At 43.0% G+C, this 27,296-nt stretch overlaps 1 protein-coding gene across 4 annotated transcripts in view; it reads right to left on the bottom strand.

Moving 5' to 3' along the window:
* Positions 1 to 21,962, bottom strand: part of DENND2B (DENN domain containing 2B) — a 153,786-nt gene extending 131,824 nt beyond the window's left edge. For 2 of the 4 annotated variants that reach the window (XM_053391748.1, XM_053391776.1), the window contains exon 1: positions 21,424 to 21,961. The gene's annotated coding sequence lies outside the window, so the exon portion shown is untranslated. Of the gene's footprint in view, positions 1 to 21,423 lie in introns of all 4 variants that reach the window. The other 2 variants (XM_053391786.1, XM_053391795.1) reach the window with 2 other exon arrangements.
* Between the last annotated feature and the right edge of the window lie 5,334 nt (positions 21,963 to 27,296).

The following is a 27,296-nucleotide window of genomic DNA, read 5'->3' as shown; positions in this document are numbered from 1 at the left end:
TAGTTTTATACAGTGCTATTTTTCTAGAAAAAGAGGAGCCAGAACTCACTATGAACGCCTCCCTTGTTCTCTTATAATGGCAATGGCGCCCACCTGAGAGATACGGGAACTGAGCTCTGGGGAGTTCCAGCTGGGGAAAAAGCCCTGGTTTTATAGCAATATCAGAGGACAAAACTGGTCCTTCCTGCTCTGCACAGTATCATTTGAAAAGAGCAAGAAGAGTCTCACCAGTGGACAAAGTTTCACAAATAACGACAGAAGCCAATGTGTAACAATATTAATTATATACTTTTGTCCAATATTAGTGTGTTATTTATTTTCATGTTCACTGCATTCATTAAAGGATTAAAAAGGCCAACAGCAACACATTAAAATGGATGGTACATGACAATAATTATGGTTTTCCAGTTGCCTTGAGTAAAGTGGAGGCAACTTCACACAGAAAGCCCAGAGTTTCAGACAACAGGCTTGTCAAGTTTGGAACTCAGTCACACATCCATAAACACCTGTGTTCACATTTTGTGTTCACATGTTGCAGACTCCTGATTAATCCAGAATTGTGAGGCATGTGAGAATGGAATATTTAAAAACATGCATGATATCCACATGTTTCCTTTCATGTGGAAACACTAGTGAACACACAGCAATTGGATTGCCATGGAAAAGTGTGGAGTCACTTCCAGGAGAAGCAAGCATGGTCTTATACTGCAAGTCATGCTACGGTGTAATATCAATGTCCATAATGGAGCCCTGAGTTGCTGTTTTAATTTGATTCTACCTCTGTGGTGTTTGTTCAGCAATTGTTGAAGAGCAAGTCTGTAGGCACCAACCGCTACATTCAGAATGAAATAAAAATTCCTTCTCCCTTCCATAAAATGTACTTCCCTCCCCCTCCCAGACAAATCCCATAAGGCATGTGCAATTCTTCCTGCTCGGAAATTCTCATCTGTTATTGAAATCAGTTCAGCGACAAACAATCCAACTCTTGATGGTTTTGTTCCTGCTGCCAAGTGTCTGCAAGACACCCAACCTCAGACCTTGGGGGGGACATCCCAAGACACTTGTTTATTTACAGAATGGCTTGTTGGCAGTCTCACTCCCTCTCAGAAGGCCTCAGCTCAGCTCACATGAATAGGCAGAAGTCACCTTCAACATTTTCACATTTTCCCATGAAGTGGAGCGGGGAGGAATACAGTAAATCAATCATGTACTCTTTAAAAACAGGATCACAGTAATGGCACCTATTATATAGACTACGACAGGGATTATATTAAACTACTCTGCATGCCACAGGAAACTGTGAGACACATGCTGATTACATTCGAAAAGGTCAGCAAAGCAGTACATGGCTATGGATCCCTCTGTACATGACAGGATCTCCCAACACATAGATCATAACTCTTGAGCTCCAGTCCTGCCATGAATAAGAGCACCCGACAAGAAGCTCCTTTTGAGATGCGATCTATTTCTTCTACTCATTGTAACTGTACTAAGAATTCGCAAAAGGCAGATGCAGTGCACGCACACACAACTATGAATACATTCCTTCTTGAACACATAGTTTCCTTTGATTGTTTCCTCCCTTAATTACACTTGCCTGCAATGAATTTTGTGCTCATTTGCACTGAGAGAACTTTGCAGTGGTCTGCACATTATTTGTCTGTGCCAAAGCAATTCTAAACATGATTGAGCACTCTTGGCATGAGCAGTGCAGACTACTGGAAACTGTAGCCTTAACAACTTCCCCAATTGCTATAGAGTACGTAATGAGGGTTCAGTGGACCTTAGCACTCCTCCTCTCTGGCCTCTAATTCTTTGCTGCTCAGGTCACAACACTCTCCCATAACTGGATTCCAGTTCTGGTCTCCATCAGCAGCCACAGTTAGTGTTGGAAGAGCAGTCATTAGTGAAACAGATCTGTCATGCCAACTTTGAGACATAAGCTTTCATCAGGATCTGAAAACAATCTGTTCATGGAGTACAACATTCCCGCTTTCTGCATGCATAACATTCTTAAGAAGGCCTTAAGAGCCAACAAGCATGTGACTGACTTGTCAATGCAATTTGATGGTGACTTATGATAAACCAGTAGCACAATGAGCTCCCTATAACATTCAAACAGAATCAGACTTTCAGCTTTAAAAAATCCCAAGCCACTTATATTAACTACACGTCCCTTGGAGTAAGCACGTTTATTGATTTCGATTTCTTTCTCATTCTGTACCACCGAACTCAATAGGACTTACTTCTGAGTAGTGAAGTATAGGATAATGCTGAAATTTTGGCATGGCTCAGGACAGAGAGAGTTGTCCATACTCGTGCCTGGCTGACAACCACAATCACTTTCTTTAAGATCCCACTGTTCACTTCTAGACCAGCTGTGCATTAATTTAGTGTTAAGATAGTGTTCTCCAGAGGCATTCTGTAGTACCCCTACAACTGTCTACACTTTCTGAATATACTTATGAATAAATAAACTGGCTGTATGTACACCTTACAATAATTCAATTATGCAGCGCAAGATCCCAGTATCTCAAGGAATGCTTCTCCACACATGAAGCCACCAGGACCCTGTATTCACCATATGAGGCCCTTTTCTGTGCATCCTCTCAAATGGAGGTGTGGAGGATGGTGATATGAAAACAGGCCTTCTCAGAGGTGGCTCCATTTCTAGACTGCTCTCCCCAAGGAGGCATGCCTGGTGCCATCATTATCTGTTTCTGGGCAACAGGTAAAATATTTTTATTCACCCGGTCCTTTGGAGCCTAATTCTTCATATTTTTATGAAGGTTGAGCTGGATTAGCTCTTTTATGCATATCACTGCATTTTATGTTGCTTCTACTCTTTTTTTATACCTGTTTTCAGTGTTTAAGTTGCTTGAGGATTTTTTAAGTGATTAAAAGTGATTAAAGTTACAGGGAACCAGGCAGAGGGCCTTCTCGGTAGTGGTGCCCTCCCTGTGGAATGCCCTCCCACCAGATGTCAAAGAGAACAACAACCACCAGACTTTTAGAAGACATCTGAAGGCAGACCTGTTTAGGGAAGCTTTTAATGTTTGATGTATTACAGTATTTTAATATTTTTTTGGAAGCCGCCCAGAGTGACTGGGGAGGCCCAGCCAGATGGGCAGGGTATAAATAATAATAATAATAATAGTGAGGTATCCTGAACGTTCTCTGAGGGTTCCCCTTTAGGATATTCACTATGAATTAATGGAGTGTGGTGGGGAAGAGAGTCCATTTAACTTCAGCAAGGAGCCGTGTTGCACGGAAAAGTTGGAAAGGATCACTTATAGCAGGATGGTATTTTAAAGTCTTTAAAGAGCTGGGCTCATGATTTCTCTAGAGGTTAAATTCCAGGAGGAGAAAATTCTCTTTGGACTCGGCAAGAGGGCTTGAAACTTCTTCAATTAACCTAAATCAGCAACAGATGGAGTGAGCAGGAAGCACGTCCCATTCCAACATAGAAGCTAACCATTTAACTGAGATAGTGTGGCACTCAGACATACTCCGTTCCCCTTTGAAAGGGGCTGAGGGCAATCCAGTTAACTTTATTAAGTGAATGTCAAAGCACCCTTGGAGAACAGATTTGGGTTTAAAACAAAATTCAATTTTTTCAGTTACATTTTCTCAAAGAAATGACCACCAAATCAGGGACAGGAAACCTATGACCCTACCGGTGTCACTGGGCTACAACTCCCATCATCGCTAACTGTTGGTCTTGTTGGTTGGAGCTAATGGGAGTTTGAATCCAACCATGTCTGGAGGGCCCTACGGGGTTCCCCACTATTGATCCAAATACTCATCACTGAGTAGAGCAAGGAAGGTGGCAAGGGTAAGATTGGCACAGTGAGACACAGCATGCCCAGACAGTAAAACATAGGACTGGTTGGTTGACACAGAGTAATGTTCTTCTCTGTAGAGTGTAGGACCCAACCTGTAATCACGTCTATATTTATCAAACCAGATGTTTTTAGCACCCTTCACATATTAATCACATGACTAAGGTTCCATGTAATGATTGGGATTGTGGGATAAATTTGATTCAATTCACATTTAAAGGCAAGCATACTGAATTTGCACTTTCAAATAGCATGTGAACTGAAATACAGTCATCCTTCAACATTTGCACTTCTCCAAATTTTGCAGTGGAGTTCTCCAGCTGATTCGTCTGTACAAAAAATACATAGGCAAGGGTAAAGTGTGCATGACAATGCATATATTCGTGAAAATAACATGCAGATATCCATTATATTGTTATGAGCTGGGAGTGGGGGAGGATGAGTTGTATGCCAAGACCCTTCTCATTACTGGATCCAGCAAGTGTTAAAACTTAAGCAAGGATTCAACTTCCCAGGATAGCTACCAATTAATTTGACAGTGACAGTTCAAAAATACAATGAGCAGAAAGACGGAAGGGAACAGAAAAAGAGTCTATCAAGGTTTGTTTTTTTAAAGGAACTCTGTTCCTGCTTAAGTGAAGAGCCATCTTCCCTTTCTACTTTCCTCCTTTGCCATCCCACCCTCTTAAGTTCAGCAAGGCGGTAGATGTGTCACTAGAAATCATTCACATGCTTAAACTGAAAGTGCTCCTTCACAGCAAAACTCTCAGCAGTGTCACAGCCCACGGACTGCAACTGCATCATGGGTACAGTGGCAAGTTCCAAATGAAATCCAGGATGGGATCTTCACGATTTCGCCCTCTGAGAAGCAGCTTTCTGGATAAACGGAGCATTAATCTGAAGTGTTTATCTCAGAATTGCAGTCTCATGTGCTTAAAGGAAGGATAATTATCCACAGCCTGGCAGTGTATCCTGGAAAATATTAACCGTGGAACAAATCTTCACTCTTATTTCACGTCACTAACTGCTACTAAGCATACGGCACAAAACTATCAGTAGGTCAGGTTTCTCAATGGCAAAAGCAGAAAGGCTAGCAAGATATGGCAACTAATTTTCCCCAGACTACTTTTATTGGCCTGTTTATTACCCACTTTCTCTCCCTCTCTCTCAGAAACATTTTGCGGTATACAGAATTTTTCCTCCTGGGAAAATGTTGTGCATTTATGAGTCCTAGGGTTTGGATTTCATTTTCCTGCATTAAAAGCAGCGGGCATAAAGACAGCACAGAATATATGCTACTATTATCTATATCTCATTTACCAAAAACCCATCATCATTTAGATGCTACCCCACATTTCCCTAATAACTTCACAAAGCTTGAACTCAGGGAAGGTAAAGAGCAGGAAAACAGGAGGAGGAAAAGGATTTATGTTTGCACAGATGCAAACACGCTGCCACTTATTTCCTCCGTATCCTAAACATTTGAGACAGGGGGACTTGCCATTATAATTTACTTATTGCCCCCCACATGTTTTAATCTTGCAGCTTTCCTTCCAGAGATCCTGCTGCTTTCTCATTCCGTTTCTGCTTCTGTTTTGTCTCCTTAAGATTTCTGTTGTACTCTGGACTGTTCCAAAATCTATATGATTTGTTTCATTAGATAAAATCACCTTCGGTGTCAGGGACAGCGAGGCAAAAGGTTTTATAAATAAAGTAAACTGAAGTAAGTTTTCATTACAAAAGAACAGTATAAAGTTACTGTCTGAAACCAATGTAATAAAACACACTGTCTGCCAACTCTACTGCTTTCTTGGTAAGCCACATGTCTAACTTACAAGAAGTGGTAGATGCAGTCAGCAGACTAGATTGATCTGACCTTAGTTGACCAAGAGCCAATATTGGAGCATTCAGATTTCCCGATTGCATTTTTCCACTTCCTATAGGAACCCATGGCTTCCTGGGTACATGATACAGCAGACAGATATGGTTTCTCTTTATAGGACTCAAGCATGAATAGAGTACTTTCCCACTCAGATCTGGTTCCTTATCTGTAAGATAACAACATTACAGTGGTACCTCGGGTTAAGTACTTAATTCGTTCTGGAGGTCCGTTCTTAAGCTGAAACTGTTCTTAACCTGAAGCACCACTTTAGCTAATGGGGCCTCCCGCTGCTGCCACGCCACCGGAGCACGATTTCTGTTCTCATCCTGAAGCAAAGTTCTTAACCCGAGGTACTATTTCTGGGTTAGCGGAGTCTGTAACCTGAAGTGTATGTAACCTGAAGCATATGTAACCCGAAGTACCACTGTACATGGCACTTTGCATTTTAAGGCTGCAAGTCCTATAATCAATTGCCAGGTAATATGCCCCACTGACCTCAATGGGACGTATTTCTGAGTGGACATGTAAAGAATTGTGCTGAAGAAGCATGACTATTCTGACTTCATTGGAACTGAAGCCCTTGCAGACGGGCACTTGGTGCAACTTATCTTCTCGGTTGAAAGGGTTGTGATTCAGTCCCAGCTTAACACCACATTACTCATGGTATCAGAAGGCAATATTCTTAGAACCTTAGATCATTATGTTTAAGTCGTCCAGCACTCCTGTCCTGTCGATCCAAAAAGGTCTGAAAGAATTCACCTCACCAGAATCACTTTATACATGCATAATTTCAGTTCAGTTGTGAAGGCAAGCTCACACTGAGAACAGTGGTCTCATGAGGTCCACGCTTTGGAGGCTACATTGGAGGTGGAGCGGGGGTGGGGGATGATTGCCAGAGATAGTGGCAAATGATGGGGCCCAGCATCAACACCCAACATGGGAATACCAGGGTTGACACTGGTTGCCACAACTTGCCTTTTTTGAAATGGCTTTCACAGAGTTCAGGTGCACAGTGAAGTTCCAGCCATGCCTGCCATTTTCAGTTTCCCCAAAATACTAGAACAGGGAACAGAGTGAGCAATCAGAGCCACATTGGAGGGAGAAGAAGCAGTAAATAGTAACTGCCTGCCAGTTTCATGCCCATACATATTTTATTAAGCTGGAGCATTTGCCAAGCCTTATTTTTCATACATTAAGTGGATTCAAATATTGTCCATAGTTCATACCTTGATAGTCTGTCTCAAACCATTTTGTCTCTTGGGATTGGTGTGGCCAAGATGTATTAGTTTCTATGACCTCTGTTACATTAGACAACAATATGAGTAGCACCATATGTAACTACTCCTTTTGACTTTCTGAATCCAAGAGTTCGTGAAATCATATAGAGTTCAGTGAAATGAGGCTCGAAACCCACAAACTTCAGGGATGAAGTCAAATGCCCAAACCATACGACCACTGTGACTGAAACACTGGCACCAAATTTGCAAGAATTTGTAACATCCATTGAAGCTATTTGACACAGCTCCGTTTTCCTTTTTGAAAGAATTTCAGTTACAATATGATTTTCACCAAATAGGGAGTGTGGGGAAACTACAATAGAGACATACAGTCTGGTTCTATGATGTTTATTCAGATGTAAGCCACTTACAGTGGTACCTCTGGTTGTGAATGGGATCTGTTCTGGAGGCCCATTCGCAACCTGAAAAGAACACAACCCTATTTAAAAAACGGGAAAGCCCCAGGCCCAGATGGGTTTAGTAGTAGATATTATAAAGAAATGGCACCGGTTCTACTGACTCCACTACAAGAAGTAATGAACAACATTCTTAATGAAAGAGAAATACCGGAGACGTGGAAGGAGGCGCTGATTACATTAATCCCAAAACAAGATTCAGATTTAGAACAAATTAAAAATTACAGACCTATTTCCCTATTAAATATAGATTATAAGATCTTCGCGGGAGTCCTTGCAAGAAGATACAAGGCCATCTTAGTAAAAAATATCCACAGAGACCAAGCCGGCTTTCTGCCGGGTAGGCAAATGAAAGATAATATAAGAAACATTATTAATATAATAGAATATTTAACAGAAAGATGCGACAAACAAGGCATATTGTTATTCGTGGACGCTGAGAAGGCGTTTGACAACGTAAACTGGGAATTTTTGCTGAGACAACTGGAACACATGGAAGTAGGTACTGAATTTTACAACGGGATAAAAGCAATCTACACGGAACAAAGGGCAAAATTGTTGATAAACAATGTGGAGACAGAAGAAATAACAGTAACTAAAGGAACAAGACAGGGATGCCCACTGTCCCCACTGTTATTTATAACGATATTAGAAGTACTACTAAACTCCATCAGAGATAATAAAGGAATAAAAGGAATCAGGGTCGGCCATCACGAACACAAAACTAAAGTCTTCGCAGACGATCTGGTTGTAACAATGGAAGACCCACTGGATTCAATAAAAGAGGTACTTAGAGAATTTGACCAATTTGGGGAAGTAGCGGGCTTCAAATTAAACAAAAGGAAAACAAAAATAATAGCTAAGAATATGCAATTAGACAAATTGGAGGAATTACAAAGAGAAGCAGAAATAGAAGTGACAAAAAAGCTGAAATATTTAGGGGTATGGATAACACCAAAAAATATAGACTTATTTAAAAACAACTATGAAACTGTATGGAAAGGGGTCAAGAAGGATATAGAAACGTGGGGTCGGCTCAAATTGCTATTCTGGGGAAGAATAGCTACAATTAAAATGTCGGTACTGCCAAGAATCCTATTTCTTTTTCAAAATATCCCGATCATTAAAGATATAAAGATATTTAAAACCTGGCACAAAGAAATTTCTAGATACATCTGGCAGGGGAGGAAGCCGAGAGTAAAATTTAAATTATTAACGGATATAAAAGAGAGGGGAGGCTTCGCTCTCCCAGACCTAAAATTATATTACGAGGCATCCTGCTTATGCTGGGTCAAAACATGGATAAAACTGGAAGATACGGAAGTGTTAGACCTAGAGGGCCACGACAATAGATCAGGGTGGCATGCCTATCTGTGGCATGGGAGGAAGAAAGGACATAAGGGATTCGGGAATCATATATTTAGAGGTCCCCTGATAGAGGTTTGGGAAAGATATAAGGATGTGTTAGAACCCAAAACACCCCAATGGCTGTCTCCATTAGAGGTTATGTCGGTTAAAAAGACCAACATGAGAGCCAATTGGGCAACTTACGAACAACTCCTAATGAAGGCGGAAGGAAAGTGGAAAATGAGGCCGTTTGAGCAGGTCAAATCCCAAGTATATGACTGGCTACATTATCATCAGATAAACGATATGTTTAAGAAAGACGTTAAAGGCAAAGGATATGCTGACAAAAAGTCCAGATTCCAATCTGAGATTTTGGAGAATAACATAAAAACTCTATCCAAAATGTATAAACAACTATTAGATTGGAATTTAGGTGACGAGGAGGTTAAGGCGGTAATGACACACTGGGCTAAAGATTTTGGCCGTAACATTTATTTTGAAGAGTGGGAAAAACTTTGGAAACATCACCTCAATTTCACGGCCTGTGTGTCACTAAAAGAGAACTTAATGAAAATGTTCTACCGCTGGTATCTGACCCCGGTAAAATTAGCCAGAATGTACGGATCTTGCAACAAATGTTGGAAGTGCAAAGTAAGGGAAGGGACTTTCTACCACATGTGGTGGGAATGCCAAAAGGTCAAAGAGTTCTGGGAAAGCATACACAATGAAATAAAGAAAATGTTAAGATATACTTTTGCTAAAAGACCAGAGGCGTTCTTACTAGGTTTGGTAGGAAAGGAGATAAAAAAGAAGGACTGCAAACTGTTCCAATATGCTATAACGGCAGCAAGGGTGTTGATAGCCAAAAACTGGAAACAAGAGAGTTTGCCGACTATAGAGGAATGGAGAGCCAAACTACTAGATTATGTGGAGATGGACAGGATGTCAGGAAAAGTTAGATATAAAAAAGATCAGAGGTTTGTCAAAGATTGGGAAAGTTTTACGGAATATCTGAAAAGCTTAACTGATGAACAGATAACACTAGTGGGTTTCAAAGGTGCTCTGTAGAAGCAAAGGGTAATGCCTATGGAAAAAGGAAGAATGAGAGTGACTTATGGCACTACATACAAAGGAATGCGGATTTATTTATTTTTTTGTTATTATGGACGATTCGTGGAATGGCAGAAGGAAGTCCTTTTTATTTTCTCTGTAAAAAACAAGAGTATTGATATAATTTGATTTGTATTTTGATTTTTACAAATTAATAAAAATTATGCAAGGAAAAAAAAGAAAAGAACACAACCCGCGTCTGTGCACGTGCGGGTCGTGATTTGTTGCTTCTGCACATGCACGTGACATCATTTTGCGCATCTGTGCATGCGTGAGCGGCGAAACCTGGAAGTAACCCATTCCAGTACTTCTAGGTCCCGTGGGACGCAACCTGAAAACACTCAACCTGAGGCAAACGTAACATGAGGTATGACTGTATTTCAATGGATCTTTGGACACTTCCAGACTGTCACTATTTTCAGGTAAATTCAGGTTGCACAATTAAAGTTCATTTGGAGCACTTGCACAACAAGCCCACTTCCTCCAAAAATCAGACTTTTGTGATAAGGAGAATGATGGAGAAATGCACAAGGTGGTTTTAAAGGCAGTTTAGATAAATTCATAGAGGCTAAGTCATGATGGCTCCAGTGTCAGAGGCACTATGCCTCTGAATACCAGTTGAAGGTTTCTCATAGGCATCTGGTTGGCCATTGTGAGAACAAGATATAGGACCAGATGGGCCTTTGGCCTAATCCACCAGGGCAGTGGTTTTCAACCAGTGTGCCGTGGCACTCTGGGGTGCCTTGAATGATGGTCAGGGGTGCTACAGGCAACACTGGTCTCTGTCCCTCTTTCTTTCTCTGATGCCTTCTCACATCTCTGCCTCCCAAAGGCTTGCACAGATGTTTATTGCAACAGCCCTGGCTGTAAGCTTCACTTCTCTTTGGGTTGAGGCAGCTCAGAGACCAGTGACAGCAGCAGCAGCAGCAGCTACCCAAAGGACTCCCAAGGGGAGGGGAGAGGAGGCTGTGAGAACACTCCACAAGGGAGGGTGTTCGAAAAAGGGTGAGAGGTTGCCAGCGCTGCAGGCAAGGGGTGACATTACTGGGTTCCTAACCCCCACAGGAGTGCCGCAGAAAGAATGTAGTTGGTTTAGGGAGCCATGGACTCAAAAAGGTTGAAAACATCTGCACTAGGGCTATTATTAATGCCTTCTGGCTGGTGATACATTTTCACTGTGGTTCTCAGATTGGAATGAATCATCTACTCATAGGTTACTTTTTTCAGATGTTGTGAAAGAACTTCACAGCAACATTAAACATACACTGCCTGTGACCTTTAAAAGTTCTTATAAGACTCCTATTTATGTATGTCTTATTTATTTGAAACTTTTATAAACCACTTTCTAAACAAAAATTATTCACAAAGTTATAAGAGTTAACAAACACTATCAACTACTACAATTTCAACCAGTACTTACAATATACGTTTAAAACAGCCACAGTTTGTGATGCTTTCTAAAAAGCTAGCACAGAAACAACAACCAGCCCTAAACCAATTGTAAACAAATCACACCACCATTTCTGAGGCCCAGTTTACATCAGCCACTAAAAGATGTGGGTCTTCAAGGCCCAGCTGAAAACACCAAGGGATTATTTTGATTTACTTTGGATCAATCCTTCATAACAAAATCTACAAGATGACACTTGAGGCTCAAGCAGGTAACTTGAGTAAACCTAAGAACACTTTAACAGGATATTAAGTATTCTGGAAATAAATTTTCCTTGACAGAAAGTTTTTAAAAGTGCAGAGGTGGTGCTTTTGTTTTTGTTTTTGAAAAGGTGTTTAATGTCACTGAGCATAACAAAGGAACTGCTGAATGGGAGACTGAGCAGGCAACTGGGCTATCATCATTATTCTACAATAGCTGCACAGTACAAATCACATTTCCTTCATGGTGGTCTCTACCCTGATAACCCAGATGCCCTCCAGCTGCATACAGAGCTCGTCAGCAAGTAATGACAGCCATCCTGCAGAAGAAACTGAAATGTTCGAGAGGAAGAGGCCCACATTTCCCATCACATTTCACATATAAGGCCTCCTGGCTGAAGAATGTAAGGTGGGCCACTGGTTTGACTCTTACTCATTTGTACACAAACAGGCAGGGCTCAGCCACAGAATCCATTCTCACTATAAAGTGAAGAGACCAGGAATAGGTGAGGTAATCACACAAGAAAGTGCCTCTGAGCATGTGCAGAGCACCTTTTTCCCCTAAACAACCATCACCAGTTTCTACACATTTAGGGGTAAGGAATAAAGACTGTGATGTAGATGGCACATCTCTCAGGTACGCTTGAGCCGTGGCACACCTCTTTATAGAAAGGAAGAAATGCACATAGCAGTCTTCATTATCTCAACCTGAGCAGGCGCATCTACTAAGTCTGATTCAAGAAGTCAGTGGCAGTTGAATGTGGTGATATTGCAAAGCCATCACATTCTTAACTTACCATGCGCAGGCATCTCCCCGCCCCCCACATGCATACATTTGAATTGCTATAAAAGTATATCCTCACACATCTCTCCGTAGTTCCGCCACCTACATCCCAACTTATTTACAAGCTCAGCCAAACATGGCTCTGTATATAGAATGTTTCCATACTGGTAGAAGAATGCAGAGCATTAGCTGGAAAGTGAGTATCAGGCTAGACAGTGCTGCATGCCAGATGCAGGGAATTTGCCAAAGAATAGCAGAAAATGCTTATAAATCTGGCATGATTTAAAATGAACCCACCAACCACCTCTACTACTCACACAGAGAAAGAAATCCTGAAACGCACACATTGAGCATTAGAAACTTATGTTATATATATAATCACCTAATGGCACCTTAAACCTAGGTTATGGTCACCACAACAGAATGTCTATGTGCTATTCCCACCCCTCAGTGAGATTTGTTGTTGTTAATTTCATTTCTATACCGCTTTATATTTTAAACACATTATATTTACAACACATTAAAACAAACCAGCCAATCCAAAATAAAACAAATTCAAGCTTCAAGGAAAATATTTCAGATCCTTCTCTGAGTGTCATTTTGTTTTCCCCATATTTATTTACCTCCTTAATTTATATAGCTGCCCCTTAGCAGAAGTACTCTAGGAAGCCAGTCTGGTGTAGTGGTTAGAGTGTCAGTCTAAGACCTGGGAGTTCAGGATTCAAATCCTCACTCAGTCATGAAGCTCACTGGGTGACCTTGGGCCAGTCACAGCCCCTTAACCAACTCACAGGGTTGTTTTATGGATTAATTGAGGAGGGGGGTGAACTATGTACTCCTTGGAGGAAAAGGTGGGACAGAAATGCAATAAATAGGGACGTGGGTGGCGCTGTGGGTTAAACCACAGAGCCTAGGACTTGCTGATCAAGAAGGTCGGCGGTTCGAATCCCTGCAATGGGGTGAGCTCCCGTTGCTTGGTCCCTGCTCCTGCCAACCTAGAAGTTCAAAAGCATGTCAAAGTGCAAGTAGATAAATAGGTACCGCTCCAGCAGGAAGGTAAACGGCATTTCTGTGCGCTGCTCTGGTTCGCCAGAAGCAAACAGCTGGAGATGTAAGTCGCCAGCTTGGCATCCCCATGGTCACAACTGGACCTGTGCCAGTTGCAAAATGTGCCTGGCACCTGCGGAATTTCGAACAACGAATACATCAGTCTGTCCAGCAATGAGTATCAAAGCAAATGTATTCTCTATCCCCTACCATAGCCACCTAAAGCTTTGTACACACCATACTTCTGAAGCACATTTGAAGCGCATGGAGTCCCCTGCAAGAATCCTAGGAACAGTAGTTGCCCTCTCAAAAGACTACAACTCCTAGCATCCTTAGCTACTGTTCCTAGGATTCTTTGCTTGGAGGGGTGGCTTTAAAGTGGTATATTTGTGTGTAAATGCTGGTAAGCTCAGGTGAATTTTGTGAATGTCTGAAAATGGAAACCTAGCATTGCACTGCATTTTGGACATACCAACAGAAGGCTGAAAAATCACATTTAGATAGCTATATGTGAGGTCTGCCACAAAATGTTGCAGCGTGGTAGACACATACCTACTACAGCTACTATTACTTGAACAGGCACACATCTGTAGCAGGTTATGCCTACCCTCTGTCTGCATTCAAGACATATATGATGCCATGATCCCCCTTTTCCTCTCTGACTGCTCCTCCAACCACTTAGCCAATACTGTATCTATTTTAGCATTACTCTCATTAATTCTATTATTAACTTCAGAAATATGATTTCTGGTATAAACATTTATCTGTGTTTTCTTTTGCGCTGTTCCACTAATCTGATTTTTAGCCCCTGCCAGACTCAGTAAAACGTGCAGAGATGCAATGAGCTTAGTTCAGTACATAAGGAAGTCATCTTTAAAACAAGTCTCTCTGGGGATCTCTTTTGGATATGATGTCATTTTTCTTTCCCCTCCCCATTACAAATTTAGCACTGATCTCCTCTGTGCTGCTTCTGGACTTGCTGTGTTGGATACAGCCTACTATTAGATTTCTGAAAACCTCTTATCATTTAATTTTGGAGACTCTCTTAATTTCACATTCCTATTCTCCACCCAGTCATTTCTTCCTACCTAACGCCTTCTAATTCTGGAATTCAGTTAGCATTGTAGAAACTTACTGGCCAATAATTACTGGATTTATTACTTCATCTCTTCTGTGGAGTAGGATTTAACACTCAATTTCCAGTTAATAATAACAGCAATAACAACAGCTGATTTCCAATTGGCAATTTACCCTACAGCTATCAAATTGGTTTTAGACACCTGAAGAATGGCTTGTGATGCTAACCTTTAACTTTGAGAAGCAATGGTAAAACATACTTGCTTGCCTGATACTCCTAGGATCTTAGTATTAAGGGTAGCCAGCATAGCACCTTCCAGAGGTTGTTGGGCTCCAACTCCCATCAGCCTCAACTGGCATTCCCCAAAGTAAGGGATTATGGGAGTCATAGTCTGACAGCATCTGGATGACACCACGTTGACTCTATGGAACAGGAGTGGACAAAGACTCTCTCTCTGTAAGAGTGATCTGCAGCTATGAGATCACTTTGCACTTTTTGGATTTATTCAGCAAACTCAGGACCACAGGTTCCACATTTCCCACATGGAAGGGGCTTCCAAGTAACACATGTAAATTATGTCTGGCATACAAGGATTTAGCTGTCTCTGTATGCAACTGGGAGCCGTGTATATGCAGCAAACAAATCACATGTCGTTCACCTTATGATCTGCACACAGGCACCACTCTTTCCAACATGGCCTTGGCTAAAGGAGGAATCAGCGATTCATGGCTAATCCAGCACACACTATGCATTGCCCCTCTCAGCACTAATGGAGAAAGTTTTGATAATACTTCTAGAAAAAGGAGCATAGGAAATGCCATAACCCTGCATTTTCCCCAGGCATCCACAACTCTTGTACAATTTAGCAAAGAGGAAAAGAAATGAAAATCCAGCAGCAAGCTGCAGTCCCACACTAGGAAGAGATGACACAATAGCAACTGCTCCAAAACCCATTTGTGATGTTTCACCAGAACAGCCCTTGAAGGACAATTGCAGAATCTACATTGTTATCCAAGTTTATTGCATGAATATGGGAAAAAACATGTGACATAGCTGCTATTATTACTATCATTTCAGTTCACTTTTGAAACAATTGAAAGCAAAGAATCATGCCAATCAGAACTTTCTATTCCTTCTTAAGAAACTATTTGTTCTCCCACAGAAGCAACAATGTGAAACAGAGAAAGTAACAATGGTGAAACTTCCTGCTGTAAAAAACTGGTTAGAAACAGCTTTGCCTATAAAATCCTCACTCCTCATTCCATTTTGGCCTTGTTTATCTAGGCTTGTGACCTTCCACAGCAACTATCATTTTAAAATATATTGCTGCATGAAAAGGCATCTTGCAGCCCAAGCCTATGAATGCTTACTTTGAAGTAAACTGTACTGAATTAAATGACACTTCATATTCTCAGTAGGTAGCAGAGTAGTGAAAAATTCAAACATTCCTCCCAAGGTCTGAGAGGCTCCTTTGAAGCAAAGACCTTTACTGAAGTTTAACATTCCAGTGGGTGTTTACAATATGAGCAACTGAGGCAAAGGAGAGAATGCAAATATTTGGAATTAATTTTCCTGAATTTTTCCGTAACCAAATTGCTAACACAAAGGCAACCTGCTAAGTTCTTACTAACAGGGTTACTCATTTCGTAGGCCCAGAACAAAAGATTGCTCACTGAGAAACATGTTAGCACACTACCACAAACTAAAGGGTGCAATCTAAACTCCAACTCATAATAAATGGAAACAATGTTTAACTCTATCATTACCCATTATTATACCAAGCAAAGAAAGAGGATGCACTTTTACCAAAAAAAAGTACGAATAATTTGTGCTTGCTGCCTTAATTGGTCAGCCAAAACCCACTTGGTCCAATGTTGGCAAAAAAAAAGTAAGGAGACCTAATTTCAGCTGCAGATCTACATATACTGTATTATCAAATCTACTCCCCATCTATGTGTGTAACACACAGTCTGGTTGTGACATTAGTTTGCTTCTAGCAATTCAGCTTTCCATGTTATAGAATTTTTTTTGGTGCATGATTCACATAAGGATCGTGCTGAAATCACATTGATGTCACTCCTCTAATTCCAGAGAATGGTTGTCACTTATGGTCACACTGATTCAAAAGCAATGATTGAGAAGAACCAGAATGAACTCTCCCCCAAAACTTCCACTAAGCATCCAAAAGGAAGTGGAAGGCAATGCGAAGGAAAATGGGCATTGTTTATGTTGTCACTGCTTGACCCACAGAATACTAATTTCACCCTTCCTGTAGTTTAACAACTCAGCAGTTCCTGTATCTCTGTGAGGGGTAAACTACAGTTCCCCAGATACTTTGGGGGAAAGGTATGGAGTGTACACAGAGATGAAGTGTTCCATTAGTTCAAAAAGTGCATAGTTTCTCAACCCAAATTGACCCAATAAAAAATCCCTTCCTTCTCAGAAATCAGTGCAGTGGTGCCTTTGTATATGCTAAATCATGTGTACACAAATGAAAGGGGAGCTAACAGGACTCTCAGAAGGCAAGACAATATATGCAAGTTAAGACAGATGGCATTTCCTGTTCCATTAGTCATTCCTGTTACCGTATTCAGAGAGTAAATCAGGTTAATTGACACAGCTGACATAAATATGCCTTTTTACAACTACATAAAATAATAACTAACAAACCCTAGCTTGAGATGGCAAAACCTATTATTTGTAACTTTGACCTAAGTAGGAACTTTAGTCTATCACATATCTTAGCTTTCACTTCAGGAGTAATTTTTATTTTTATTTTATTTTTATTTTATTATTATTATTTTATTTTTATTTATTATTATTATTATTATTATTATTATTATTATTATTATTATTATTATTTATATGTATGACCAATCACTTCACTTTTAGTTACTGGTCCTGATCCAGAAAAACACAAATTATAGCAGGATGCTGTGCTCAAGCCACTGTGCTCTTGTTTTGCTTAATAGCTGAGCTGCTCTGCAGTGGGAACGGCTTCACCACAAAACCACACACAGTGCTGATTTGCTTTAGTAGGAGGGACATTAGCAGTGCACTCCTAAACTCACTTAACTGGGAGTGGTCCCCATGTACTACAATGGGATGCATTTCTTAGCAGGGTGGTCAAGTGCAAATGAGGACAGGGCTCCACCAACTTTACTAGTTGTGTAGAAGAGGGAATTTTGCACAGGTCTCCTACACAACTAGCACAGGTACAGAAACACAGTTCTCTTTTGCACCTAGCTACCCTACCTATGAGTAAATATGCTGTAAGAATTTGAGGCCATCCACAAGGTATGTTATTCATGGAATGACAGGCAAAGTAGGAGAGATGTAACAAAAAGAGGATTAGACATTGGTTAAAATAAAGCAAGGCACAACAATAGGAAAATAAATACAAATTATGAAATCTGGGAAGGATAGAGATTATCACATTTTTGTTCTGAATTAAACTGGATTAAATATCAGATGCTGGCTATTAGTATTATTGGATTTATTCATTCCTTCATACAACTAGGCAAGAAAAATCAGAGACATCTAAGCAGATTGACACAACGCTCCACATTTTGCAGATACTCGGTCTTGATCCATTTTAGCTTGTTTTTAAAATGTTAATTCATCCTAGCAAGGAAAAAGAAGTGGAAATATTTTTCCTGTATCTATGGAGGGCTATAGCTCTGTAGCAGTGCACATACTGTACTAGGTTCAGTTCTTGACATTTCCAGGTAAGTCTGGAAACAATTTCTGCTTGATACATTTGAGAGCTGTTCCCAGTCAATGTAGACCATACTGAGCTAGATGGGCCAATGGTTTGATTTGGTATAAAGCTATTTCCTACATTGCTATTTGTTTAAGGAAGGGGTAACTAACCTGCAGCCCTCCAGGGTGTTGCTAGGACACAACTCCCATCATCCCTGGCCATTGGCCATGTTGGCTGGGGCTGATGGGAGTTAGAATTCAACAGCACCTAGATGGCCATACGTTCCCCACCTCTGCTTTGAGGGAAAATGTGACAGACAGCTGCACTGAAAACAGGTGTTGGGTAGCATGACCAATTTTATGAGTGTGCTTAATAGATTAAAAAATCTCCTGTTGTTAACCCAGGAGAAGTGTAGAATCAAACCAGGCTGCCCTTACCTAGCTAACCCCACTCACACAGTCCAAACCCCAATTCTCCCTCCTGACAGTTAGTCCCTATAGATCCTCACTGATAATAGTCCCTATCTGAAATCACTCAGACAGCAAGAGACCCAATCTGCCCACACTGAAAGAAAGTCCCTCTCTGACTGTTAAATTGTAAGCTTCCCCACTTAAAAACTCCTTCCTCTCTTTCTCCTCTGATCGGCTTTCAAAGGTTGCTGGGTAGCCAGGATGATCCAAGGCCTGTTCATCACAGAATGTTTTCACAATTCTGTTTTAATCCACATCTTATATTCTGAAATAATTGCCATGAGTTGTTCACATAATACAAATGCAGATTTGAACACTCAACAAACTCTTTATATACTATTCAAAAAAGAACACTCCCCCCATGTGCCTTTATTATTCTGTAGCACAATACAAACCATGGTGATGGTTAAATGATGTTAAACAGCACCTGAATGAGCTGCGATCAACACTGCCAATTCAAATCTCACCCAACCCCAAATTTGCTATGTGACCTTAAGCAACTCATCATTTCTTGGCTTAAAATCAATGTTTTATGTATCATGTGAATCTGCTGGTTCAAGAGTCAGGGGAGACACAAGTATCTCACTACGCAAGTTCAAGACCTGAACACTACCCAAAGTAGCCTTTAGGATCCCAGGGAAAATCTGGTACTATTTCACTTAACAATTCTTATTTTCTTCCACTAAGGAAAGAGTTGCTCTTATGGGAGAGATCATTATGAACTAGGCAGAATGAAGAATATATATGCATAGTTAAGTATGTGCTATGTTCATTCAAATATAGTTACTGTCATCATTATATCCAAGACATGAGCCGATATACTGAAACACTGTATCTAAAAGTGCATTTCAGTGATAGAATAGGACCAAAGGGATTTGTAACAGCTTCCAGTTATTCTTCTGGCTTGTGTGTGACCTCATTGCTCCCTTGACTAAGCAAGACAAGCACTTAGTTACAGCCCAGACTCAGATCCGGACATCAGAGGCGTTCTGAGGGAAGTGGGGGGGGGGGCGTCTACCCCGGGTGCCATTCCAAAGGGGGGTATGACAAAAGGCCAATCCCAGATCGCCATGCACCCCCTGGGATGTGCACCACGCCCCCTGGGATGAGCACTGTTCCAGGTACCAGAGCAGGTTGCTTCGCCTCTGCCCGACGTCTGATTTCCCACTCACACCACCTATAAAAGTTGTTCCCAACCCACCCACCCCTAATCCACTCTACACACAGACAACTTTTCCAGGTCCAAGAGGCTGCTTCCCCAGGAGATACAAGACTTAAAGCAGAGCAGTCAGAAGTACAGTTCACTGCGTTCAGTAGAACTTGCTTTCAAATAAGCATGCATAGGAGGACTGCATCCTCAGCTCAAGTTATAGCTGCAAGAATTAAAGAACAGGAAGAGGAATTAGTTCTGGCCTCTGCTAAGATTATTCACCTTTCCTTCAAGGAGTTCAAGGCGCCATGCATGGTTTTCCGCCTCCCCATGTTTTTCTCACAATAGCCCTGTTAGGTACTGACTGCCCCAAGGTCACCAGAGAGCTTCATGGCTGAGTGGGGATTTGAACCCTGGTCTCTCAGGTCCAAGTTCAACACTTTAAACCACTATGCCCTGCTGGCTTCCCACCATCCATCTCCGTAGGAGGGCTGAAAAGTTAGGGTTTGGAACTTTGTGGTAAGAATAAAGAAGACTTAATGAACTTTTCGTTTCGATCTGATGCTGGTGGTTTGGAGCTGGGAGCAGAAGCCCTTTTACTTTCAGCTTAGTACATAGCACTAAGTTACCTCCAGAGTCCAGACACAGCACTCCATGGAGAGGCAGATTTTCATTATATTGTATCACATTATACTGCATCAAATAGGAAGCAGAAATCCCAGAACAAAACAAGGATGGGGAACAGGACAAGTTAGCCAAATTCAGTATGTCAGTGTTACACCATGGCTGGCAATGTCCCTTTGTATCCAAATGTCCATTTTCTAACTATTATCCGTGGCTAACCATCCTAGACTGAGGAGGAGGTGGAAGGAAAGAGGGAGGGAGGGAGAGAAGGAAGGAAGGAAGGAGCTGCGTTGCCATTTGTTTGTAAAATTCAATATACAGCAATGCTGTCTTTTGTGGTATGTCGTTTGGGTGTCAGTACTCATTAATTTCCATATCTGACTAAATAATAGCGGATGGGTCCAGATATCAATAACATTTATAGACAGATCCCAGGAATCAAAAGAATCTTTTTTTAAAAAGTTTTCTTCCCAGACGTGTTATCGGTGAGGAACAGCTGGCAAAACGGGTGAGCACGGTGCGTAAGCGCCACCTATCCTCCTAAACCGGGCAGTGCAAGTCGATTTATGGGAAGGGGAGAAAGAATACGCTCCTTCCTTCCTCATCTCGAAGTTGCCCTGAACCCCCTCCAAGCAAAGAGCTAGAAAATACCCCGAAACAACCCGAACATTACGAGCAAACAAGCAAAGTCCGAGCCCCGGGTCGCATGCAAGGAAGACCCAAACGTGGATCTCCGGGGGGGACTCGCCTGCCCGGCGTCCCTCCTCTTCCCTTCGCGCCGAGGTGAATCCATTGTTCTTCCCAGAGAACTGCCGGGCGGTCGCCCCGTTCAAACGCTGCCTCAGCCACAGAGACGCAGGCAGCCCTTTCCCTGAGGAGCGCCGCAGAAGAAGCTTCTCCCCGTCCCCTGGAAAAAACGAAACCCGAAGCCTTCCAGATGGCAACTGCAATCGCCTCCCGAGCTCTCCCGTGTGTAGGAAACGAGAGAAACCCTCTCGGGCCGCCCCGCCAGCCGGAGCCCGGCGTCTCTCCTTCTCCCTTACCTGGGCTGCTGCCCTGCGCTGGAAGAAGTGCAGATGTCGAGTCCAGCTGTTGCAGCTCGCCGGAGATCGCCTCCAGTTCTGATCTCTTCGCTTGGCCAGATGCAACTCTCTCTCTCTTCTGCCCCCCCCTCAACCTCCCTCGCTTTTTTTTTTTCCTAAAAGAGAATCTGGAAACGCGCGGGGGGAGGGGAGGGCGAGACAGAGAAATATGCCAAGACAGGAAGTGGAGACAGCGAGGGCCAGTGCGGGAGATTAATGGGAACCAGTAACCCGGCGGCCGGCAACGAAAGCGGCTCCCTGGGGCGAGAGGGCTTCTGCCGCAGCCCGGCTTAGCCCACGACGGCCGAGGGGGCGGCGGCGGCGGGCGGCCCAGAGCGGGAAGCCCCGGCCGTCGCCAGACCACGGCGAGCTTCCCAACTTCCTCTCTCCCTCAGACTCTCATCCCAAGGAAACGGGGGGCGGGGGACTATTCTCCGCTCTTGGCTCACAGGATCAAGTTGGAACTGGGAGGAAGGGGTCTCCAGCCCCCGAGCTTCGTGGCAGGAGTCTGTTTACTGGGTTTTCACGGGGTCTCGTGGGGGGGGGGTCACGAGTGGCGCTGACCACTGGCTTGCTCTGAGGCGAACGAAAGAGCGTGAGAAGCCACTCGCGACCGGCCCCCGATCCAGCCCTGACCCACCCCCACCCCCCACGCGGCCATCGCAATAAAAGCTCTCCCTGGTGAGGAGCATCTGGTTCCAATCACGAGAAAAAAGTGGATCGCTTCCTATGCATGAAAGCGGGGAAGCGGGGAGGGGGGCCCTCGTTGGAGCCGCCGGCAGCTTTTAAGTTTCCTCGCTCGCCGTTCACCGTTTGGAGACGCCGGGTTCTCCTTCATTTTTTTGCGCGCCAACGCGAGTTCCGGTTCACACTGCCGGGCGCCCTCTCGCCCCCCGCAAGCTCTTGGTTGATCAGTTATTTGACGACCAAGTCGCTCCATATCAACGGATCCTAAGAGTTGGGAGGGACCTCCGAGGTCATCTATTGTCACCCGCCAGGAGATGGAGGAAATCTGCTGTGTTAATAGCATCCCTGATAGGTGGTCAGCCAGCCTCTGCTTAAAAATATATCTCTTTAGGAGAATCCACCGCCTTCAGGGCTACCAACCCTGTTGGACCCAGGGGCACATTTGCAGATCAGAAAAAAATGCTGTGAATACCACACACACAGCCCAGCACCAACCAAGAACACCCCGCAACCTATTTGCCTTCCTGGGCTCCTTTGGGTAGAAGGGAGGATACAATTTTAATAAATAAATCAAGCATTATATTAGCTATACTGGGTGTATGGAATGTTAGGGGCAGGGTAGTACCTCTGGTGAGGGACGCATCATGCTCTTTTGGGTTAGCTTGTCCACCTTTGGTCCCCACCCTGCACTCAGCTCTCATCTCCTAGAAGCTGTCGGCATGTGACAGCGGCCACAAACCCCAGAATGGCTTCGACTGGCCAGGTAAACCAGGTGAGGATAGCTGATGGGTCTCAAACTCTCAGTGAGTTAAGGACTTCCCCTGCCTGCGAAGACAGGCTCTGCCAGATTGAGCGGACGAGGCCAATACTGGGTCCAGTGGTCAAGAAGGCAGTTTCTGCATGTGCTGTAGAGGGAAGTGAGGGGCAGATGAGGCTTATCAACCTGAGAAGGTATCCCATCTAGGAGAAGGAAAAGTCTGATCCTAAACCACCACTGCCTTGCGGGATATCTTCGAAAGAATAAAAGGCTAAGGAGCAAACCCTACATAAAGCTGGAGTGGTGTCTCTAAGTCAGTTGGATGGTGCCTTGTATGTCTCCTTCCAGCAACTTCTGCAGCTATAAAGGTAAAGGTACCCCTGCCCGTACGGACCAGTCGTGTCCGACTCTAGGGTTGTGCGCTCATCTCACTTAAGAGGCCGGGGGCCAGCGCTGTCCGGAGACACTTCCGGGTCACGTGGCCAGCGTGACGAAGCTGCTCTGGCGAGCCAGCACCAGCGCAGCACACGGAAACGCCGTTTAAGGTAAAGGTAAAGGTACCCCTGCCCGTATGGGCCAGTCGTGACTGACTCTAGGGTTGTGCGCTTATCTCACTCAAGAGGCCGGGAGCCGGCACCATCCGAAGACACTTCCGGGTCACGTGGCCAGTGTGACAAGCTGCACTGGTGAGCCAGCACCAGTGCCGCACACGGAAACGCCGTTTACCTTCCCGCTATAAAGCGGTACCTATTTATCTACTTGCACTTAGGGGTGCTTTCGAACTGCTAGGTGGGCAGGAGCTGGGACCGAAAGACGGGAGCTCACCCCGCCGCGGGGATTCGAACCACTGACCATACGATTGGCAAGTCCTAGGCACTGAGGTTTTACCCACAGCGCCACCCGCGTCCCCGCTAAGATGCAGCTAAGATGGTGCCAAATGTATTGCTCTGCTTTCCTTTGGGCCACATCAGTGAAGCAGAGAGAGGGATCTTGTTGTCTGGGCAGCCCAGGACCTCCATACACACTGCCCAGGCTTGCACCCTGGGAGGTCACATTGGTGCTGCTAATGCAGCAGTTTGACTTCACCTCTGGAGGCACACTCCATTGTCTCTTGAGACAGATGGATGCCAACAATACTAGCTACAACAGAATGCAGCTTTCAATTCTAATTTCAGGGAGGTGAGGGCATCCTGTGGGAATCTGCTGGTGCCACATTTGCAGTGCCTGAAAGGTGTACTTTTTATGTATGACTCCAAGCATCTCTTGATCATTCTTCAGAAGAATGAAGAGATGCAGGGCAGGGCAAAGCAGAACTTTCTGGCATCTCTGTAGTCCTATGGATTAGGCACTTTTAAAAAGAAGTGTGTCTTTGGCCATTTTCACATGTCCTAGAGAACTGCACAAAGGTACTTCAGGGGCATGTGGGCCAGCAGTCATCCTCCTGCTTATTTTCTACCCTTCTTACTCCAAACTTTCCTCCTCCCCATCTTATGCCAAGTTTGGCCCATTGTACCTACTCACTACAGATACCTTACCAAACACTTTAGACCTGACTTTCACCAAATCAGAACCTAGTGACTTCATAAATCCTACATACCCTCCAACATTTTACAGATGAAAACAGACACACATTTGAGTGCTTACACCACTGTTTTCACACCAAGGACTGCTTGCTTGAGCACATGTACGTGAGCTCACTTACAAACACATCACTAGGTGCCTTCTATACAGCAATCTTCAGAAATCATCTGTCCTGCCCTGTTTTCTGAATCAAGTGTGTGAGTAAACTGATCGTATCCATTTCCTTTTTTAAAAGGCTGTTTAATAGAATAATTATAATCTCACAATGGACCTGGTTGCACTTCTTATGGAAAACTACAGCATTAAAAAGTTGAACAACATTTACTACTTGGATAAGCAGTTACTGGTGGCTGGAAGATTAAACTACTTTGCATGAACATGCACACTAACAGATTTTTGTTTTAGAAAAAGACCATCATCTCTAACGTTTCCACAGAAGACAAAACAAGGACTACTACAGGCCAGTCACTAGTATAGGCTGGTCTACCCCTAGGCAGAGTGAGGTGGTCTCCTCAGGTAGGTGATTGTTAAAAGGCAGCAAACTGATGGTTGGTTACACACACTCTCTCTCTCTCTCCCTCTCTCTCTCTCTCTATATATATATACTGTGAGGAGGAGAGGCACTTGTAGGATTTTATACCTCAGGCACTGTTTTGCCAAAGGCAAAAAGGGCTCTTTATTAAGGATCTCTGAAACAAAGGCAAAACACAAGGAATGAAGAAAGTCTTAAATGTATTGAGTAGCAGGCTTATCATACACAAGAATAATATAGACTAACATACCAGGCAAACAGCAATCCTACTTTTTCTGCTGGGAGTCCCAGGGATGTAGCAGCAGAGTAGACCTCAGGCTGCCAGGCTATACAGCACCAATATCCCATTTAGGCCTGCACCCCACTCTGACTCAAACCCTGTGTTTTTTTTATACCATAGTCTGCCCCAAGTCATGAGGCTTAATTGCTAAGCTACCTTCATAAGGCTTGGGGGGGGGTCGCAGGATATAGGAAAGCAAGTAATTGATGTAACACTCTGTTATCTGTGCACAAGAAGCCCTTCTGTGAGCACTCAAGTCAGCAGGAGTCAGCATTACAATCACTACTGCTGAGCTTAGGAGAGCGATGAAACCCTGCTTCCATATGGTGATATGAAGGGTTAAGTGTGCAAGGCCACCTCCATCATCTGCATTTCCACTGCATTCAGTGTTATGAACGTACCAGGGAGATATGGGTCAATGGATGCCCTCTAAGCATAAGAGGCAAATCAGATCCTAAATGATGTGCAACCAGAATACTGTTCTGGCTGTCTACTTTGTGTCAGATGCCTAGCTTAAGCTGTCATGATAGTTGATATACATACACTTCTTGGTCAGTCCTGTACTCTTGTGTTTCAACTTCTATAGACCAATGAATAGATCGTGGGGTTGGCCTCAACAATTTTGGGAATATTGCTGAGCCTGGAAACAACAGTTTTAAGAACTGAGCCCAGATCCACATGGTCCCAGTCCACTGCACTGCTTGTTCACCAGTATTAAATGTTACCAGCTGTAACAGCACCAATCATCTGTTGCAGTTGATGGAGGAAAGAGGAAGTGTAGAGGTGCTCAGCCCTGACTCCTGTTCCTCCAAACAAATGACTATTGCTGTCAGAGCAGATGATAACCATCTATTAGGGACCATGTACACAAATCTGGTGCCAGAAAGGCATCATACAAGAGTCCCAGATAGGAATCCTAGGTATGAGATGCATGATCTAAAGCCTTTGCTGTATATAAGAAACACATCCAACAAGGCAATGTGAACACATGAATCTGTTTCCATGTGCAGATTTTTCTTTTTGCTCAGGGCTTGCACATCCATACCTATTTAATGCTTAAGATGCTTTAAAAGACTTCCTTTCAAACTTCCTTCATTGTAAAGACCTATTCACACTTATTTTGCCATAAGGCCCATTAGAAACAGAGGGACTTACTCAAGTAAACATACTGTACATAAAACTGAATTTTAGTAAAGTCTTTGTTAATACTAATACTTGTACACTAATACTTGTGAGAACACTTGCCAAATGTAGAGAGGTGTCTGAGTTGAACCTGGCAACACACATAGCACAATCCTATGCATGTTTACTCAGAAATAAGCCCCAGTGTGTTCAAAAGGCTTACTCTGGTAAATTGGAATAGGATTGCAGCCTAATAGGAACTAAGAATTGTCCAAAATCCATTGCCTAAAACTGCTGCCAAAGCCCTTTCAAAACAAAATTCCAGTAGGGTGCCTTCCTTCCCCACGTTTTTGCATTATTACACAAAGCAAACAGAATTAAGATCATGATAAATATTTTAGCAGTCGTCTTGTTGCTTAACATCAGGTTTTCTGTTCTGAATCCTTTTTCAGCAATTACTCAGGCATGGTCTTGTGCTTTGCAGAATTAGGATCTTAGTTGGTCATGTCTCCCCACCCTCAAGCAATACAGGAAATGGTTGTTTATTATAGAATAAATCTCTGGCAAACAGCTGGCTGCTGCTCTAATGAAGCAACTTGGGTATGATGATTATAAAATGTAAACAGAAAGTGGGTCATATTCCCCATTTGCTGGAAAGATGACAGATGATACTGCCCAAGACCTTCTGGCTGCCTGATTGTCTGTTGTAGCTTCACTTCATTGGGGGGGGGGATAATGTATAATGATGGCATTCATTATTATGTTAATAATGAATAGTAATAGTAACAATGATGTTTATTATTGCTATCATTATTATTTCCCCTATTTTTCCCCCCAGGAGTAATTTAAAATTGCTCCCAAGAGAAGAGAGAAGT

The sequence above is a fragment of the Podarcis raffonei genome, chromosome 1 (assembly GCF_027172205.1).
Source record: "Podarcis raffonei isolate rPodRaf1 chromosome 1, rPodRaf1.pri, whole genome shotgun sequence".
Classification (NCBI taxonomy): domain Eukaryota; kingdom Metazoa; phylum Chordata; class Lepidosauria; order Squamata; family Lacertidae; genus Podarcis; species Podarcis raffonei.
The sequence above is the reverse complement of the archived record's forward strand: the minus strand, read 5'-3'. Positions and strand labels throughout refer to the sequence as shown.